This window comes from Arachis stenosperma, chromosome 1, assembly GCF_014773155.1.
Source record: "Arachis stenosperma cultivar V10309 chromosome 1, arast.V10309.gnm1.PFL2, whole genome shotgun sequence".
Taxonomy (NCBI): domain Eukaryota; kingdom Viridiplantae; phylum Streptophyta; class Magnoliopsida; order Fabales; family Fabaceae; genus Arachis; species Arachis stenosperma.
Window position 1 is genome coordinate 25,054,883 of NC_080377.1, and position 12,219 is coordinate 25,067,101.

General features: G+C 40.8%; 1 non-coding gene across 1 annotated transcript; it reads left to right on the top strand.

Moving 5' to 3' along the window:
- The first annotated feature begins 3,096 nt into the window (after positions 1 to 3,096).
- Positions 3,097 to 3,204, top strand: LOC130951149 (small nucleolar RNA R71). The gene has a single exon (XR_009073848.1). It is a non-coding gene; the product is annotated as a small nucleolar RNA R71 (small nucleolar RNA).
- The last annotated feature ends 9,015 nt before the right edge of the window (positions 3,205 to 12,219 follow it).

A 12,219-nucleotide genomic window follows, 5' to 3' on the forward strand; every position in this document is an offset into this window, starting at 1 on the left:
CACGGGCTTGAGGTCATGCCTTCTCAATTGGACCGGCTTTCCTCTTGAATCTTGCTTCCATTGTGCGCCCTCTTCACATATGACTGTGAGGACTTGGTCCAACCTTTGATCAAAGTTGACCCTTCTAGTGTAAGGATGCTCTCCTTGCATCATAGGCAAGTTGAACGCCACCCTCACACTCTCGGACTAAAATCCAAGTATTTCCCCGAACCATAGTGAGATAGTTCTTTGGATTCGGGTTCACACTTTGGTCATGGTTCTTTGTGATCCATGCATTGGCATAGAACTCTTGAACCATCAAGATTCCGACTTGTTGAATGGGGTTGGTAAGAACTTCCCAGCCTCTTCTTCGGATCTCATGGCGGATCTCCGGATATTCACCCTTTTTGAGTGAAAAGGGGACCTCGGAGATCACCTTCTTCAAGGCCACAACTTCATAGAAGTGGTCTTGATGCACCCTTGAGAGGAATCTATCCATCTCCAAAGACTCGGAGGTGGAAGCTTTTGCCTTCCCTTTCCTCTTTTTAGAGGTTTCTTTGGCCTTGGATGCCATAAATGTTTATGGAAAAACGAAAAAGCAACGCTTTTACCACACCAAACTTAAAATGTTTGCTCGTCCTCGAGCAAAAGAGGAAAGAAGAGAGTAGAAGAAGAAGAAATGAAGAAGAGGGAGATGGTGGTGTATTCGGCCAAGAAGGGGGAAGAAAGGGTGTTTAGGTTGTGTGGAAATGAAGAGTTGAAGAAGGGTATTTATAGGAGAGAGGGGGGTAAAGGTTCGGCCATTATGGGTGGGTTTGGGAGGGAGAGTGGTTTGAATTTGAAGGGTGAGGTTGGTGGGGATTATGAAGGATGGATGTGAGTGGTGAAGAGAAAGATGGGATTTGAAGGGTTTTTGGGGAAGAGGTGTTGAGGTGATTGGTGAATGGGGGAAGAAGAGAGAGAGTGATGGTAGGGTCCTGTGGGGTCCACAGATCCTGTAGTGTCAAGGAAAAGTCATCCCTGCACCAAATGTTGCTCAAAATCACACGTTTTGAGCTATTTCTGGCGTTAAACGCCGGGCTGGTGCCCATTCCTGGCGTTTAACGCCAGGTTCTTGCCCTTTACTGGCGTTTAACGCCAGTCTGGTGCCCCTTTCTGGCGTTAAACGCCCAGAATGGTGCCAGACTGGGCGTTAAACACCCAACAGCTAGCATTACTGGCGTTTGAATGCCAGTTTCTTCTCCTCCAGGGTGTGCTGTTTTTCTTCCTGTTTTCCATTCTGTTTTTGCTTTTTTCATTGTTTTTGTGACTTCTTATGATCATCAACCTACAAAAAAAGATAAAATAACAAAAGAAAATAATTAATTATAAAACATTGGGTTGCCTCCCAACAAGCGCTTCTTTAATGTCATTAGCTTGACAGAGGACTCTCATGGAGCCTCAGAAATACTCAGAACCGTGTTGGAACCTCCCAACACCAAACTTAGAGTTTGAATGTGGGGGTTCAACACCAAACTTAGAGTTTGGTTGTGGCCTCCCAACACCAAACTTAGAGTTTGACTGTGGGGGCTCTGCTTGGCTCTGTTTTGAGAGAAGCTCTTCATGCTTCCTCTCCATGATGACAGAGGGATGTCCTTGGGCCTTAAACACCAAGGATTTTTCATTCACTTGAATGATTAACTCTCCTCTGTCAACATCAATCACAGCCTTTGCTGTGGCTAGGAAGGGTCTGCCAAGGATGATGGATTCATCCATGCACTTCCCAGTCTCTAGGACTATGAAGTCAGTAGGGATGTAATGGTTTTCAATCTTCACCAAAACATTCTCTACAAGTCCATGAGCTTGTTTTCTTGAATTGTCTGCCATCTCTAATGAGATTCTTGCAGCTTGCACCTCTAAGATCCCTAATTTCTCCATTACAGAGAGGGGCATGAGGTTCACACTTGACCCTAAGTCACACAAGGCCTTCTTGAAGGTCATGGTGCCTATGGTACAAGGTATAGAAAACTTCCCAGGATCCTGCCTCTTTTGAGGCAGTTTCTGCCTAGACAAGTCATCCAGTTCTTTGGTGAGCAAGGGAGGTTCATCCTCCCAAGTCTCATTTCCAAATAACTTGTCATTTAGTTTCATGATTGCTCCAAGGTATTTAGCAACTTGCTCTTCAGTGACATACTCATCCTCTTCAGAGGAAGAATACTCATCAGAGCTCATGAATGGCAGAAGTAAGTCCAATGGAATCTCTATGGTCTCATTTTGAGCCTCAGATTCCCATTGGAACTCAGAGGAGATTGGTACACGCCCACTGAGGTCTTCCTCAGTGGCGTCCCCCTCCTCTCTTTCCTCTCCATATTCGGCCATGTCTATGGCTTTGCATTCTCCTTTTGGATTTTCTTCTGTATTACTTGGGAGAGTACTAGGAGGGAGTTCAGTAACCTTCTTGCTCAGCTGACCCACTTGTCCTTCCAAATTTCTGATGGAGGACCTTGTTTCATTCATGAAACTTTGAGTGGTCATTATTAGATCAGAGACCATTGTTGCTAAGTCAGAAGTATTCTGCTTAGAACTCTCTGTCTGTTGCTGAGAAGATGATGGAAAAGGCTTGCCATTGCTAAACCTGTTTCTTCCACCATTATTGTTATTGAAACCTTGTTGAGGTCTCTCTTGATTCTTCCATGAGAAATTGGGGTGATTTCTCCATGAAGAATTATAGGTGTTTCCATAGGGTTCTCCTAGGTAATTCACCTCTTCCATGGAAGGGTTCTCAGGATCATAAGCTTCTTCCTCAGATGAAGCATCCTTAGTACTGTTTGGTGCATTTTGCATTCCAGACAGACTTTGAGAAATCAAATTGACTTGTTGAGTCAATATCTTGTTCTGGGCCAATATGGCATTCAGAGTGTCAATCTCAAGAACTCCTTTCTTCTGACTAGTCCCATTGTTCACAGGATTTCTTTCAGAAGTGTACATGAATTGGTTATTTGCAACCATTTCAATCAATTCTTGAGCTTCTGCAGGCGTCTTCTTCAGATGAAGAGATCCTCCAGCAGAGCTATCCAAGGACATCTTAGATAGTTCAGAGAGACCATCATAGAAAATACCTATGATGCTCCATTCAGAAAGCATGTCTGAAGGACATCTTCTGATTAATTGTTTGTATCTTTCCCAAGCTTCATAGAGGGATTCTCCATCCTTCTGTCTGAAGGTTTGGACTTCCACTCTAAGCTTACTCCATCTTTGTGGTGGAAAGAACTTTGCCAAGAAGGCATTGACTAGCTTTTCCCAAGAGTCCAGGCTTTCTTTAGGTTGAGAATCCAACCATATTCTAGCTCTGTCTCTTACAGCAAAAGGGAATAGCATCAGTCTATAGACCTCAGGGTTAACCCCATTAGTCTTGACTGTGTCACAGATTTGCAAGAATTCAGCTAAAAACTGATGAGGATCTTCCATTGGAAGTCCATGGAACTTGCAATTCTGTTGCATTAGAGAAACTAATTGAGGCTTAAGCTCAAAGTTGTTTGCTCCAATGGCAGGGATAGAGATGCTTCTCCCATAGAAGTCGGGAGTAGGTGCAGTAAAGTCACCCAGCACCTTCCTTGCATTGTTGGCATTGTTGTTGTTTTTGGCTGCCATGGGTTCTTCTTCTTTGAAGAATTCGGTCAGGTCCTCTAAAGAGAGTTGTGCTTTGGCTTCTCTTAGCTTTCTCTTCAAGGTCCTTTCGGGTTCAGGATCAGCTTCAACAAGAATGCCTTTGTCTCTGCTCCTGCTCATATGAAAGAGAAGAGAACAAGAAAATGTGGAATCCTCTATGTCACAGTATAGAGATTCCTTGAAATGTAAGAGGAAAAGAGAAATAGAAAGAAGAAGGAGAAGAAGAATTCGAACTTTAATTAGATAAGGTTCGAATTGTGCATTTAGAAGGAGTGGTACTCCATAAATAGAAGGATGTGAGAAGGAGGGAAGAGGATTTTCGAAAATTCAATTAAAAAATTTTGAAAACATTTTGAAAAACACTTAATTGATTTTCGAAAATAAGAGTGGAAAAGAAATCAAGTGTTTTTTTTGAAAAAGATTTTGAAATTAGAAATTAAAAAGATTTGATTGAAAACTTATATAAAAAAATGAGGTTAAAAAGATTTGATTGAAAAGTTATGGTTTTAAAAAGATGTGATTGAGAAGATATGATTTGAAAACCATTTTAAAAGATATGTTTTGAAAATTATTTTAAAAGATTTGATTTGGAAAATTAGTGACTTGCCTAACAAGAAAAGATATGATTCAAACATAAAACCTTCCTTAACAGAAAGGGCAAAAAATGTTCAATCAAATCATTAATTGTTAGTAAGTATCTTTGAAAAAGGAAAGAAATTGATTTTGAAAACATTTGATTGAAAAGATATGATTTGAAAAAGATTTGGTTTTGAAAAACTTGAAAAAAATTGATTTGAAAACAAAATCTTCCTCCTAGCACCATCCTGGCGTTAAACGCCCAGAATGGTATACATTCTGGCGTTTAACGCCCAAAATGCTACCTTTTTGGGCGTTAAACGCCCAACCAGGTGCCCTGGCTGGCGTTTAAACGCCAGTCTGCCTTCTTCACTGGCCATTTTTGAATGCTCAGCTTTTTCTGTATAATTTCTCTGCAGTGTGTTCTGAATCTTCAATCCCTTGTATCATTGACTTGAAAAGACACAAATTAAAAATATTTTTGGATTTTTAATAATCAAAATGCAACAAGAATCAAATAACAATGCATGCAAGACACCAAACTTAGCAGTTTGTATACTACTGACACTAATGAACTGAAAATGCATATGAGACACACAAAATACTCAAGTCAATAGAATTCAAAGATCAGAGCAAGTGAATCATCAAGAACATCTTGAAGATCACTAAGACATATGAATGCATGCAATTGACACCAAACTTAGGATGAGACACTAGACTCAAACAAGAAATATTTTTGAATTTTATGATTTTTTTAATTTTTTAAATTTTTTGTGTTTTTCGAAAATTAAGTGGAAAAAGAAGGTATCAAAATTCTTAATGAGAATTCCAGGAATCAGTGCAATGCTAGTCTAAGACTCCGGTCCAGGAATTAGACATGGCTTCACAGCCAGCCAAGCTTTCAAAGAAAGCTTCGGTCCAAAACACTAGACATGACCAAAGGTCAGCCAAGCCTTAGCAAATCACTGCTCCAAAAGCAAGATTGATACGAAATCAACAAGCTCTTGTGGTGATAAGTTGAAACCTCGGTCCAATCAGATTGGACATGGCTTCTCAGCTAGCCAGATTTCAATAAATCATCATGAAACTCTAGAATTCATCTTCAAGAATTTCGAAAAAAAATACCTAATCTAAGCAACAAGATGAACCGTCAGTTGTCCAGCCTGAACAATCCCGGGCAATAACACCAGAAATTTGATGTTGTTGCCGGATCTTGGCACTGATGTTACCAAAGGCTTGCTCAAAACTAGAACAATCCCCGGCAACGGCGCCAAAAACTTGGTGGGCGAAATTGTGAACTATACTTTTTCACAACTCTCATAATCCCTGGTACTGGCTCCAAGAACTTGGTGCGCTCAATACCATGGCATTACACAACTTCGCACAACTAACCAGCAAGTGCACTGGGTCGTCCAAGTAATAAACCTTACGTGAGTAAGGGTCGATCCCACGGAGATTGTTAGTATTGAAGCAAGCTATGGTCATCTTGTAAATCTTAGTCAGGCAAACTCAGATATATATGGTGATGAACGAAAATAACATAAAAGATAAAGATAGTGATACTTATGTAATTCATTGGTAGGAACTTCAGATAAGCGCATGAAGATGCCTTCTCTTCCGTCTCTCTGCTTTCCTACTGTCTTCATCCAACCCTTCTTACTCCTTTCCATGGCAAGCTCGTATAGGGTCTCACTGTTGTCAGCAGCTACCTCCCATCCTCGCAGTGAAAGCTAATGCACACACTCTGTCACAGTGCTGCCAATCACCGGTGTGGTTCCCTCCCCTACCGGAATAGAATAACTCTTTTGCGTCTGTCACTAACGCCTAGTAGGTTACAGGTTTGAAGCACGTCACAGTCATTCAATCATTGAATCCTACTCAGAATACCACAGACAAGGTTAGACCTTCCGGATTCTCTTGAATGCTGCCATCAGTTCTTGCCTATACCACGAAGACTCTGATCTCACGGAATGGTTGGCTCGTTTGTCAGGCGAGCACTCGGTTGTCAGGCGATCAACCATGCATCGTGCAATCAGGAATCCAAGAGATATTCACTAAGCCTCAGATGCTTGTAGAACAAGAGTGGTTGTCAGTCACCTTGTTCATGGGTGAGAATGGTGATGGGCGTCAATCATCACCTTCATCATGTTGAAGAACAAGTGATATCTTGGATAAAGAACAAGCGGAATTTGAATGAAAGAACAATAGTAATTGCATTAATACTCGAGGTACAGCAGAGCTCCACACCTTAATCTATGGTGTGTAGAAACTCCACCGTTGAAAATACATAAGCATAAGGTCTAGGCATGGCCGAATGGCCAGCCTCCCAATGATCTAAGAACTAAAATGTCCAAAGACGATCTAGAGATCTAAAAGTGATCAAAAGATTTCTATACAATAGTAAAAGGTCCTACTTATAAGAAACTAGTAGCCTAGGGTGTACAGAAATGAGTAAATGACATAAAAATCCTCTTCCGGGCCCACTTGGTGTGTGCTTGGGCTGAGCAATGAAGCAATTTCGTGTAGAGACTCTTCTTGGAGTTAAACGCCAGCTTTGGTGCCAGTTTGGGCGTTTAACTCCCATTTGGGTGCCAGTTCCAGCGTTTAACGCTGGGATTCCTTGAGGTGACTTTGAACGCCGGTTTGGGCCATCAAATCTTGGGCAAAGTATGGACTATTATATATTTCTGGAAAGCCCAGGATGTCTACTTTCCAACGCCGTTAAGAGCGCGCCAATTGGGCTTCTGTAGCTCCAGAAAATCCACTTCGAGTGCAGGGAGGTCAGAATCCAACAGCATCTGCAGTCCTTTTGAGTCTCTGAATAAGATTTTTGCTCAGGTCCCTCAATTTCAGCCAGAAAATACCTGAAATCACAGAAAACACACAAACTCATAGTAAAGTCCAGAAAAGTGAATTTTAACTAAAAACTTATAAAAATATACTAAAAACTAACTAGATCATACCAAAAACATACTAAAAACAATGCCAAAAAGTATACAAATTATCCGCTCATCAGGTTGCCTCCCAACAAGCGCTTCTTTAATGTCAGTAGCTTGACAGTGGGCTCTCATGGAGCCTCACAGATGCTCAGAGCAATGTTGAAACCTCCCAACACCAAACTTAGAGTTTGAATGTGGGGGTTTAACACCAAACTTAGAGTTTGGTTGTGGCCTCCCAACACCAAACTTAGAGTTTGACTGTGGGGGCTCTGTTTGACTCTGTTTTGAGAGAAGCTCTTCATGCTTCCTCTCCATGGTGACAGAGGGATATCCTTGAGCCTTAAACACAAAGGATTCTTCATTCACTTGAATGATCAATTCACCTCTGTCCACATCAATCACAGCCTTTGCTGTGGCTAGGAAGGGTCTGCCAAGGATGATAGATTCATCCATGCTCCTCCCAGTCTCTAGGACTATGAAATCAGCAGGGATGTAATGGTCTTCAACCTTTACCAGAACATCCTCTACAAGTCCATAAGCTTGTTTCTTTGAGTTGTCTGCCATCTCTAGTGAGATGCTTGCAGCTTGTACCTCAAAGATCCCTAGCTTCTCCATTACAGAGAGAGGCAAGAGGTTTACACTTCACCCTAGGTCACACAAGGCCTTCTTGAAGGTCATGGTGCCTATGGTGCAAGGTATTGAAAACTTTCCAGGATCTTGTCTCTTTTGAGGTAATTTCTGCCTAGACAAGTCATCCAGTTCTTTGGTGAGCAAAGGGGGTTCATCCTCCCAAGTCACATTACCAAATAACCTATCATTTAGCTTCATGATTGCTCCAAGGTATTTAGCAACTTGCTCTTCAGTGACATACTCATCCTCTTCAGAGGAAGAATACTCATCAGAGCTCATGAATGGCAGAAGCAAGTCCAATGGAATCTCTATGGTCTCAGTGTGAGCCTCAGATTCCCATGGTTCCTCATTAGGGAACTCATTTGAGGCCAGTGGACGTCCATTGAGGTCTTCCTCAGTGGCGTTCACTGCCTCTTCATCCTCTCCAAGTTCGGCCATATTGATGGCCTTACACTCTCTTTTTGGATTTTTCTTCTGTATTGCTTAGAAGAGTACTAGGAGGGAGTTCAGTAATTTTCTTGCTCAGCTGTCCCACTTGTGCCTCCAAATTCCTAATGGAGGACCTTGTTTCAGTCATGAAGCTTTGAGTGGTTTTGATTAGATCAGAGACCATGGTTGCTAAGTCAGAGTGGTTCTGCTTAGAATTCTCTGTCTGTTGCTGAGAAAATGATGGAAAAGGCTTGCCATTGCTAAACCTATTTCTTCCACCATTATTGTTGTTGAAACCTTGTTGAGGTCTCTGTTGATCCTTCCATGAAAAATTTGGATGATTTCTCCATGAAGAATTATAGGTGTTTCCATAGGGTTCTCCCATGTAATTCACCTCTTCCATTGAAGGGTTCTCAGGATCATAAGCTTCTTCTTCAGATGAAGCATCCTTAGTATTGCCTGGTGCAGCTTGCATTCCAGACAGACTTTGAGAAATCATATTGACTTGCTGAGTCAATATTTTGTTCTGAGCCAATATGGCATTCAGAGTATCAATCTCAAGAACTCCTTTCTTCTGATTTGTCCCATTGTTCGCAAGATTCCTTTCAGAAGTGTACATGAATTGGTTATTTGCAACCATTTCAATTAGTTCTTGAGCTTCTGCAGGCGTCTTCTTCAAATGAAGAGATCCTCCAGCAGAGCTATCCAATGACATCTTGGATAGTTCGGAGAGACCATCATAGAAAATACCTATGATGCTCCATTCAGAAAGCATATCAGAGGGACACTTTCTGATCAATTGTTTGTATCTTTCTCAAGCTTCATAGAGGGATTCTCCTTCCTTCTGTCTGAAGGTTTGGACTTCCACTCTAAGCTTACTCAATTTTTGAGGTGGAAAGAACTTTGCCAAGAAGGCATTGACTAGCTTTTCCCAAGAGTTCAGGCTGTCTTTAGGTTGTGAGTCCAACCATATCCTAGCTCTGTCTCTTACAGCAAAAGGGAATAGCATAAGTCTGTAGACCTCAGGGTCAACCCCATTGGTCTTGACAGTGTCACAGATTTACAAGAATTCAGCTAAAAACTAATGAGGATCTTCCAGTGGAAGTCCATGGAACTTGCAATTCTGTTGCATTAGAGAAACTAATTGAGGCTTAAGCTCAAAATTGTTTGCTCCAATGGCAGGGATAGAGATGCTTCTCCCATAGAAGTCGGGAGTAGGTGCAGTAAAGTCACCAAGCACCTTCCTTGCATTGTTGGCATTGTTGTTGTTTTCGGCTGCCATGGTTCTTCTTCTTTGAAGATTTTTGTTAGGTCCTCTACAGAGAGTTGTGCCTTGGCTTCTCTTAGCTTTCGCTTCAAAGTCCTTTCAGGTTCAGGGTCAGCCTTAACAAGAATGCTTTTGTCTTTGCTCCTGCTCATATGAAAGAGAAGAGAACAAGAAAGTATGGAATCCTCTATGTCACAGTATAGAGATTCCTTGAGGTGTCAGAGGAACAAAAAAAATAGAAGGAAGAGGGAGAAGAACTCGAACTTAGTGAGATAGAGTTCGAATTGTGCATTGAGGAGGAGTGGTACTCCATAAATAGAAGGATGTGAAAAGAGGGGAAGAGATTTTTGAAAATAATTTAAAAGGATTTAAAAAAAAACATTTTGAAAAACATTAATTGATTTTCGAAAACTAAAAGTGGAAAAGAAATCAAGTGATTTTTGAAAAAGATTTTGAAATAAGAAATTAAAAAGATATGATTGAAAAGTTATTGTTTTAAAAAGATATGATTGAAAAGATATGATTTGAAAAACAATAAAAAAAATTTGATTTTAAAAAATAATGACTTGGCTAACAAGAAAAGATATGATTCAAACATTAAACCTTTCTCAACAGAAAAGGCAACATACTTGAATTGTTGAATCAAATCATTAATTGTTAGCAAGTATCTTTGAAAAAGGAAAGAAATTGATTTTGAAAAAGATTTGATTGAAAAGATATGATTTGAAAAAGATTTGATTTTGAAAAATTTTGAAAACCTGAAAAAAATTTGGTTTGAAAACAGAATCTTCCCTCTTGTGCCATCTTGGCGTTAAACGCCCAGAATGGTGCACATTCTGGCGTTTAACGCCCAAAATGCTACCCTTTTGGGCGTTAAACGCCCAACCAGGTATCCTGGCTGGCGTTTAAACGCCAATTTTCCTTCTTCACTGGGCATTTTGAACGCCCAGCTTTTTCTGTGTAATTCCTCTGCTGCATGTACTGAATCTTCAGTTCCCTGTATTATTGACTTGAAAATAGAACCAAGATCAAATAAACAATGCATGCAAGACACCAAACTTAAAATGAGACACTAGACTCAACAAGAAACATAAAATATTTTTGGTTTTTTTATGATTTTGTAATTTTTTTTTGGATTTTTCGAAAATTAAGTGAAAAAGAAAATAAAGATATCAAAATTCTTAATGAGAATTCCAGGAATCATGCAATGTTAGTCTAAAGCTTTAGTCTAAAGGAATTAGACATGGATAGCCAAACTTCAGCAGGACATTGCATTCAAGAGCTAAATTGATGAGAATCAATCAGCTTTGGTGATGATAAGAACATCACCTTGAAACACTAGAATTCATTCTTAAGAACTCTGAAAAAAAAATACATAATCTAAGCAACAAGATGAACCGTCAGTTGTCCAAACTCAACAATCCCCGGCAACGGCGCCAAAAACTTGGTGCACGAAATTGTGATCACTACTTTTCACAACTCAAATAATCCCTAGTAATGGCCCCAAAGACTTGGTGCTCAATACCATGGCATAAACACAACTTCGCACAACTAACCAGCAAGTGCACTAGGTCGTCCAAGTAATAAACCTTACGCGAGTAAGGGTCGATCCCACGGAGATTGTTGGTATGAAGCAAGCTATGGTCACATTGTAAATCTCAGTCAGGCAGACTCAAATGGTTATGGATGATATATGAATAAAGCATAAAGATAAAGATAGAGATACTTATGCAATTCATTGGTGAGAACTTTAGATAAGCGAATGGAGATGCTTTGTCCCTTCCGTCTCTCTGCTTTCCTACTGTCTTCATCCAATCCTTCTTACTCCTTTCCATGGCAAGCTGTATGTAGGGTTTCACCGTTGTCAGTGGCTACCTCCCATCCTCTCAGTGGAAATGTTCAACGCACCCTGTCACGGCACGGCTATCCAGCTGTCGGTTCTCGATCATGTCGGAATAGAATCCAGTGATTCTTTTGCGTCTGTCACTAACGCCCCACAATCGCGAGTTTGAAGCTCGTCACAGTCATTCAATCATTGAATCCTACTCAGAATACCACAGACAAGGTTTAGACCTTCCGGATTCTCTTGAATGCCGCCATCAATTCTAGCTTATACCACGAAGACTCTGATCTCACGGAATGGCTGGCTCGGTTGTCAGTCACACGTTCATAGGTGAGAATGATTATGAGTGTCACGGATCATCACATTCATCAAGTTGAGGAACAAGTGATATCTTGGAACAAGAACAAGCTGAATTGAATAGAAGAACAATAGTAATTGCATTAATACTCGAGGTACAGCAGAGCTCCACACCTTAATCTATGGTGTGTAGAAACTTCACCGTTGAAAATACATAAGAACAAGGTCTAGGCATGGCCATGAGGCCAGCCCCCAAATGATCTAAGATCTAAAGTGATCAAAAGATGAAAATACAATAGTAAAAGGTCCTATTTATAGGGAACTAGTAGCTTAATAATTACAAAGATGAGTAAATGACATAAAACTCCACTTCCGGGCCCACTTGGTATGTGCTTGGGCTGAGCATTGAAGCATTTTCGTGTAGAGACTTCTCTTGGAGTTAAACGCTAGCTTTTGTGCCAGTTTGGGCATTTAACTCCCACTTTGGTGCCAGTTCCGGCGTTTAACGCTGGGAATTCTGAAGGCGACTTTGAACGCCGGTTTGGGCCATCAAATCTTGGGCAAAGTATGGACTATCATATATTGCTGGAAAGCCCAGGATGTCTACTTTC